The sequence below is a fragment of the Pelophylax lessonae genome, assembly GCF_965119305.1.
Source record: "Pelophylax lessonae genome assembly, chromosome: 5".
In the NCBI taxonomy this organism is placed as follows: domain Eukaryota; kingdom Metazoa; phylum Chordata; class Amphibia; order Anura; family Ranidae; genus Pelophylax; species Pelophylax lessonae.
The window spans coordinates 377,749,491-377,757,993 of NC_138772.1; positions in this window are offsets into that span (position 1 = coordinate 377,749,491).

Consider the following 8,503-nt stretch of genomic DNA (forward strand, 5'->3'; position numbering starts at 1 on the left):
AACGTGTGGGTTCAGTTTTTTTTCCTTCAACCCGCATGATGAACAAAAAAAAAACAGACTTATCTATTGCCAGCCAGATTCCTCCATCCACCCAAACAATGGAGATGGTTAAATCCCTCTTTCTGGGCTATACTATTCTGCCAGCTGCTAGTGCAAGCTATCAGAATATCTAAACAATGTCTGCAGTTAATTGACTGCAGGCACTATTGCCCACAATTTCTGCCTGGCTTCATTGACAAAAGTTGATTGAGTAATCAAATTTTGTGGAACTGGCAGTGCCACTTACTTTTATAATTTTGCCCAATACAGAGGAATTGAATGAAATTCTAACAGTGTATGGGCAGCTTTCAAGTCTATCTCTGGACAAAGCCCCCCCAACTGTCCCTTCTATTAATTTATTAGTATTAAAAAAATATGAGGAACAGGGGCATATCATGAAATCAGCAGGCCCATGTGCAAGATCAAAAGTGGGTTCTAGGCATTAATTAAAACAAAAAAAATGGTGAAAAGTGGGTGTGGTTTAAATTGCACTAAATATTGGGCGTAGCTTAAAGTGGGTATGGTTAAATGGAGTCTGAAATTGCCTACATAGTGCAAAATTTGGTCATGTTATATAGGGAATGCCCATTGCAAAGTGCATGGCAGGGTGTAGTATGTGCCGGAGAGGGTTGTGTAGTGTAAAGTAGTGGGTGGTATGTGCAAGAGAAGAATGGAGTGCGGAGTATATTGCAGTGATTATTATGTGCAGGAGAGGGCAGAGTGTACAGCGGTGGGTAGTATGTGCAGGGAGAGGAGTGCAGAGTGTACAGTGATGGGTAGTATGTGCAGGAGAGGAGTGCAAAGTGCATGGGGATGGGTAGTATGTGCAGGGAGAGGAGTGCCGAGTGTTTGGCTGTGGGTAGTATGCGCAGGGAGAGGAGTGTGGAGTGTATGGCAGTGGGTAGTATGTACAGGATGGTGTCCGTAGGGCAGTGGACGGTCTCAGTATTTCTTTATATTTGTTTTATTTTTTCTATCTTTTCACAATCTAATTTTTAATACTTTTTTTATTTTTTTAAATTGCTTTTTGGGGGCCAGTGGATGGTGTCAGTAGGGCAGTGGGCAGTGTCAGTAGTTTTTTGTTATTTTGTTAAAATTTTATATTCTATTATTTTTTACAATTTTATTTTTTGTATTATTTCCTTACAATTAGTTTTTTTAATATGTATTACAATTCTTTATTAACAACTCTGTTGGGGGACTTGGGTGAGATATTAGGTGTCTAAACAGACCCCTGACATCTCCACTTTGAGACAGAGAAAGGGACTAAGGACAGAGATTCCCCAGTCACTTTCTCTGCAGCCTTAGCTGCACTGAAGCTGAATGAAGAGGAGACAGAGACTCATTTTATTTATAAACTGAAGCATCGTACATTTACGATGCTTCAGTTTGAAATGGACAGATTCAGTAATCACTGATCGCTCATTTAGAAAATGAAGGGGCCAGAAATTACCCCCCTTCCCCTACTCTCCATCCTGACACATCCCCCGATGAAGGGGGCCTAAGAGTACACAGGGTGGCCCAGAAAGGAAGAGAAATCCATTGGACAGTCGGGGTGATTGGTGCAGCGGTGGGGGCAGTTACAAGCACTGATCTCCCTGTATGGCCTGTAAGCAGCTGAAATCTGCAGGAGGAAGAGGAGGAGAAGCAGCTTTCAGCTACTTTATTGAAAGCCATACAGGGAGATCAGTGCTTGTAACTGCCCCCACCGCCACACTGATCACTTCAGACTATCAAATTTCATCTGCTGCAGGAGGTACCAACCAGGGAGGGAATCAACCATGGGTGAAGTGTGGGTACCTCCTGCAGCAGTTGAAATTTAATAATCTGAAGTGATCGGTGTGGCGGTGGGGTCAGTTACAAGCAACACCCCCCCCCCCCCCATTGGGGCCTGTGTGCAGTGAACACCTAGCACCCATGGATGATATGCCACTATTGAGGAGGTACTAGACAGGTCTGAGCAGAACCAAAGAAGATTTTGGGATGTAGGGACTAAACACAAGAAGATGCTGTTGCTGTCAACTGGAGGTAGGTAAACATCTGGGTGGAGGGCTTCTAGCTGAGATTATTTTACAGGGCTGGAGGGGATTAAAGGGTAGGCTTGATTTCTTTTTTTTTTTTTTTTTTTTTTTTTTAGGGTAAGGCAAGCCTAGTCATCATTTTTTTATTTTTTTGTTCAATCAGCAAAAAAAAAAAAAAATAAGATCCAGTTCCCCCATCCACACACTATAACCAGCCTGCCCATACATAGATCAAAATTCAGCCCGTCCCTGCCAATCTGGGTAAATTCCGATCCATGTATGGCTGGCTTAAATGTAGTTGTCCCTTGGGATGTTTTCCATCAAGGCATGTCAGTTGTGCAACAGATCGACCCTTTGCTTACAGTCTCCTAATAGATCTAATAGTCTAGGACACAACTTCCAGTCCGACGCCATTCCTGAACTGTAATGATATATAGACAACCCATGTATAGAGCATGAATAAGTCCAGGTAGCATATTAACACACCTGTGATGGTAGAGGAAATGTTAATATGGAATCCCTACTCAGATTGGCAACCTCCTCAATCATCTGGTCTGAAGTGGTCTCATTGTAACCTTTCTCAGGAAACCTGATCTTTAGAACAGAGGATTGTTGTTTTTAGAGCTGCTCCTAATTTAAGAGATCGCTTGGGTTTGAATATTGTGAACCCCCCTCAAAAACCCTTTACTGAATTAAAAGGCTTTTTCCCTTGCAACAGGTGTATGATTTGCACCGCAAATACAGAAAGGAAAAGAAAGATTACACATTTTTCCTCTACCATCAGAGGTAAAGGGTATCAAATTGATAATTGATAATTTAATTTCCTGTGAATCGAGACATGTGGTATATCTCCTTGAGTGCTCCTGCAATAAACAATAAGTTGGCAGGACCACCAGGAAATTGGGAGACAGGTTAAGAGAACATGTCTATAATATTAGGAAAGGCTACAGACATCATAGCGTATCTACCCATTTCAGAACCTGTCACAATAGAAAGCCTAGTTCCCTTAAATTTGAGGTCATTGCAAAACTCAAACCCCATTGGAGGGGATGCCACCATACCAGAGAGATTTCTAAGATAGAAATGAAATGGTTATATGGATTGAAATGTTCTTCCCCCATGGGGTTAAACGTAGAATGGAATGTCAACTGTTTCATCGATACTCGTTGAATTTTGGCGAGGACATTTGACATCTCATTCCAAGAACTGGTTAGTTATGCATAGTATTCTCTTTATGTCCTTTATTGTTTCCTGTCAAATTGTATCTGGGTTGTCATATATTAATATGTATTCCTTATCAACATCCCACTCCTAATTTTTGCCCCTAAGTTTTTTAATACACAGTTATTAAGGTGTGCCTAACAATAAAATGTCTCATATATAATTTGTACCTTTTATCATTTCAATTTATTTTTTAGTTTTATTTAGATCTAATATTTAATAAGTAGGTCCTCTGTTTACTTCCTGGTCCTTTGCAATAATGCGTCGGTGCTATTTCCTGCCGACGGGTCCACTGCATAATGGCGCCTGACCGGACGTCGTATTCTAGACCATTGTAATATAACGCCGGTGCTATTTCCTTGTTAATGGTCCGCTGCATCATGGCGCCGGAACGGAAGTTGTGTCCTAGATTATACGATGTGGACACCAGATATTACATCATAGACTACACTAAAATGGCGGCGAAATCTGAAGTGACGTTCCGCTGCTCGTGTTGTCCCCAATCAATGGGAATCTGATACATGGTGAGGGTTGCATAAATATTTGGGCACAGCAGGTTATATTTCAATGCTTCTGATGATGCGCGTGCAGCGAAACGGCCGTTGAGCTTGATCATACGCCTGAGGTCCATCTGTCATTCTGTAAGTGTCGTTTGCCCTATGCGTCATATGCACCTTATGGACTATTTGCTTCAGTTGCACTTTACTTAAGGTCCAGCCGCCAGTTCTCCATTCAGAGTTTGGTGGTTTGCTGATGTGAGTAAATACTACATTATGAGTACTTGCTCTTGCGTTTGGTGATTTTCCTGCCTGATTGGTTGAGAGTTTCCTAATGGCCTAATCAGAAAGATTAGAAGATTTACCACATCTTATCAGTTAACCACTTAAGCCCCGGAGGATTTGGCTGCTAAAAGACCAGGGGGTATTTTGCGATTCGGCACTGCGTGATTTTAACGGACAATTGCGCGGTCGTGCGACGCTGTACCTAAACGAATTTGACGTCCTTTTTTTCCCACAAACAGAGATTTCTTTTGGTGGTATTTGATCACCTGTGCGATTTTTTGATCACGCGGTATAAACAAAAAAATAGCGTCAATTTTGCAAAAATAACAATATTTTTCACATTTTTATATATGAAATTCCCCCCCAAAAAAAGTAAAAATCAAAATTTTTTAACATTTTCAGCCAATTTGTTTTATGCTACATATGTTTGGTAAAAAAAATCACAAAAAGCGTATTTTGATTGGTTTGCGCAAAAGTTATCGCGTTTACTAACAAAGGGAACGATTTTTGTAATTTTTGTTGTTTTTTTTTTAACGCGTAATGGCGGCGATCTGCAATTTTTTTTTTTTGCGGTACTGTGACATTGGGGCGGACAGATCGGACCCTTGACTGACATTTTTGACTCTTTTGGGGTTACCAGTGACATTTCTACAGTAATCAGTGCTATACATATGCACTGTTACTGTAAAATTACACTGGCAGTGAAGGGGTTAACTTTATTTGAGAGGGAGGGACTGTGTGTGTCCCTATAGGGGCGTGATTCTAACTGTGATTGGCTGTGGCTTGAGCTGTAGGAACACTGATCAACGGTCCTACATAGTAGAACCGTATGATCAGTGTTTCTACACAGGGGAGAATGACAGGCAGCTTGTTTACACAAGCTGCCTGCCTTTCTCCCTCTCCCCCGATGATCGCAGAGTGAGCGGCGGACATCGGGTCCGGCGGTCACACGCCCCCAGAGCCTCACAGGCTAGTGACGTATATATACGTCACTTTGCCTGTGAGGGGCTGACCGCCGCAGTATATCTACTTGCCGCGGTCGGCAAGCGGTTAACATTGATAGCCAGAGAGGAAGAACCCTAGCAGCTAGAGGCATTGTTGCTGTCCTTTTATTTTTAACAGCAAAGGGTTCCAGTGAGTTTATTTTTCAGCTATATGGTGGAGGCAAGATATCAACCTGACACCTAAAACTGTTATTTTTCTGCACTTGGATCTGATATAAAGGACACTTTCTTGTGATTAAGGACACTTATCACTATTTTATACACTTCAATGTATTATTTATAACAGAGATATCATTTTATATAGTTTTTGATTGCACTTGCAGCGCTGCAATATTTCTTTATGTTATGTAGCGCAAGGGCCTGTCTGATTGCATACAAATTGAAAATGTTTAGGTTTGACCTCATATTTTATGGTTTTGGTAAATCTAAAGGAAAATTGTGTAATGACTCATGTGTCCTTCATGGGTTTGGTTTATTTGACATTATTGTTTTATTTGTGTTCTGATCTAGGAGCATAATCTGCTTCTTTTTAGTTTATTTACGTTTTTATTTGTGGATGATATTGATGTTTCCCATGGCTGTGTGATAATGAAGATCAGTCTTCAGTTATATTTTACTTATATGAGATTAGTGTGGTGTTTTTATGTCCTTGGGGTGTTTCTCAGTCAGTAGCTTTGGTATATCAATATCTGTCTTTGTGTGCAGTAAGATGTCTTTTTGAAGTGTTAAATAAACAGGCTGAGTCCCTATATCTAAAGCTAAGCCATTGCCTTTCCTTGACATTGACACATAGAATTATTCCGTTCCAGTTAAACCTTTTAATTAGCCTGAGAGTAAAGAAGTAAATGTTATGTCCATGTTCCCTGTTCTGTGTTCCTGTGTGCCTTCTCTGGGGAAATTTCCCTTCACTTCCCTCCCACATTTAATTGTATTTTAATGATTGTTTACTCAACTTTTTTTTTTTTTATCTGTCCATACTTTGATGGAGTTTTCAATGCTGACCCTAGGACTTTTTTTCATTTGTGAACAGCTATATGATTTTATGTCTGTTTTTTATTATAATAATACTAATTTTGGTGTAGCACCCTACAGGTAGGTGCTAGGTAAAATGTATAGTAGGCTTTATTTGCCTAACAGCAGGGCCATGATTTCTTTTTGGTAGGGTGTCATGGTTTCCAGGTGTGTCTGCTGAAAGGGGAGTCTCCCCACTGGCTCTGTGAGAGGCTTATCATAGGGCAGTAGAGGATTCAGAAACCCAATCAGGGATACATTCAGGCTTGTAACTACCCCAAAAGGCAGATTCTGCCGCAAAGGATTCTGGGAGTGGGTATAAGTTTGAGGGAGAGCATGACTCATGGTCTTTGGTGGGAGAAGAGTCCCAGGAGGGAGAGGACGGCTGTCTCTCCTCCTGTCAGAGGAAGCGGATGTCTCGGGTGCTGCCTGAGAATCCAGAGAGTGCTGAGTTGAGCTGCGGGGATCCGGTGTTCCGAGAACCAGCGGAGAGCGAGAGGGGTCCAGTCCCAGGAAAGCCTACACAGGTCATGATTACTGAGGATTGACCCTGGGGGTCAACCTAGAGTCAGTGGGGACCACTCCGGAGGAGGTTCTAGGATCCAAAGTGTCAGCTAGCTGTAAAGGGGGTACCTAGTCAGAGGACCCTGAAGTGATAGAGGGGGTACCTATGTTGAGGACCCTGAAGTTGTAAGGGGGCACCTGCAGTTAGGGCCCTGAAGAGTTAATGCACAATGTGAGCGCATCAGTTGAGAGTTTCAGCCATACAGGAACACACAGCAAGCTACCTCAAGCCAGGGCAAGGCTGGAGAGAGTAGTCAGTGAATTTGCAGTGCAAGCAATGTCAGATGTTCAATGTTTCACAGTCCTGGATCTGCTAGACTTAAGTCGGAGTTTCAGCACATCTTTCAGAGATACAATGTGTTTAGAGCGTCAGTAAGCATTGGCTAGCGTCGGCATCAAGACAGCGCTAACAGGCATTTTTACTACAAAAGTCCCAGAATTTTACATAGTCGAGCCAAAGGAGTATCCCACTCATTCCCTTCTCCCATCTCCTAAAACTACAGTAAAACAACCAAACAAAGATGCCGGAGTTGTCAATGTGTCAGTTCTCACCCAGGGCAGCAGCTCACTTGGGCTGAAGAGGTAACCGGTAACAATGGCAGACCCACCTAAGGCCACAGGCCTGGAAACCTTGCTACATTAATAATAATAATCATTTTCTTTCATGTGTCTACGTTGTTTAGGTAATGTGCATGTAATCAATCACAGAGGAAATTTCATTTACTGTATGTGTGTTAATAATTATGGATTTGAGTTTGCAACTGTGCACAGGAATGCTGCATGAGAAAGGTGTTTTGGCAGCTTTGGGGTTTAGATGTGGGTCTAGGACAGCTCAAACATGTCATAAAATTCAAGAGTTCCAGAAGTTGACAATTAAGTGGCATATTTATAGTGAAGTAGTGAATGTGACTTTTACCAAACATTATGTGGTTGTCAATCAATCAATGTCATTTAAACACACGTGCCATGAAGATTAACCTGCAGGGATGTTTGGTGAATGTCAGATTAACCACTTGACCACCGGAGGATTTTGCTGTCTTACGCCCAGGCCACTTTTTGCGATTCGGCACTGTGAGACTTTAACTGACAATTGCGCGGTCGTGCGATGCCGTACCCAAACGAAATTTACGTCCTTTTTTTTCCACAAACAGAGATTTCTTTTGGTGGTATTTGTTCACCTGTGCGATTTTTACTTTTTGCGCTATAAACAAAAAAAGAGCGTTAATTTTGAAAAAATAAACAATATTTTCACATTTTTTTATATGAAATCCCACCCAAAAAAATGTAAAAATCAATTTTTTTTTAAATTTTTGGCCAATTTGTTTTCTGCTACCTATGTTTGGTAAAAAAAAATCACAATAACCGTATTTTGATTGGTTTGCGCAAAAGTTATTGCGTTTACTAACTAAGGGAAAGATTTCTGTAATTTTTAGTGTTTTTTTTTTAATGAGTAATGGCGGCGATCTGCGTTTTTTTTTTTTGCGGGACTGCGACATTGCGGCGGACAGATCGGACCCTTGACTGACATTTTTGACACTTTTGGGGGTACCAGTTACATTACTACAGTAATCAGTGCTATAAATATGCACTGTTACTGTCAAAATGACACTGGCAGGGAAGGGGTTAATTTTATTTGGGAGGCAGGGGTTAATGTATGCCTGGGGCTTACTAACGTGTGTGGGGGGAGGTGACTGAGTGACACAGGGACAGATCATGCTAAACCCTGCAATCTGTCACTGTCTGTCACTTAGGAGCGGGGGGATCTCGAAACTCGATTCCCAGACGATCGGGGAAGAGCAGCGGCGATCACCGCTGCTCCTCCCCTGGCCCGACTCCCGCTGTGACTGAATACAGCGGGAGT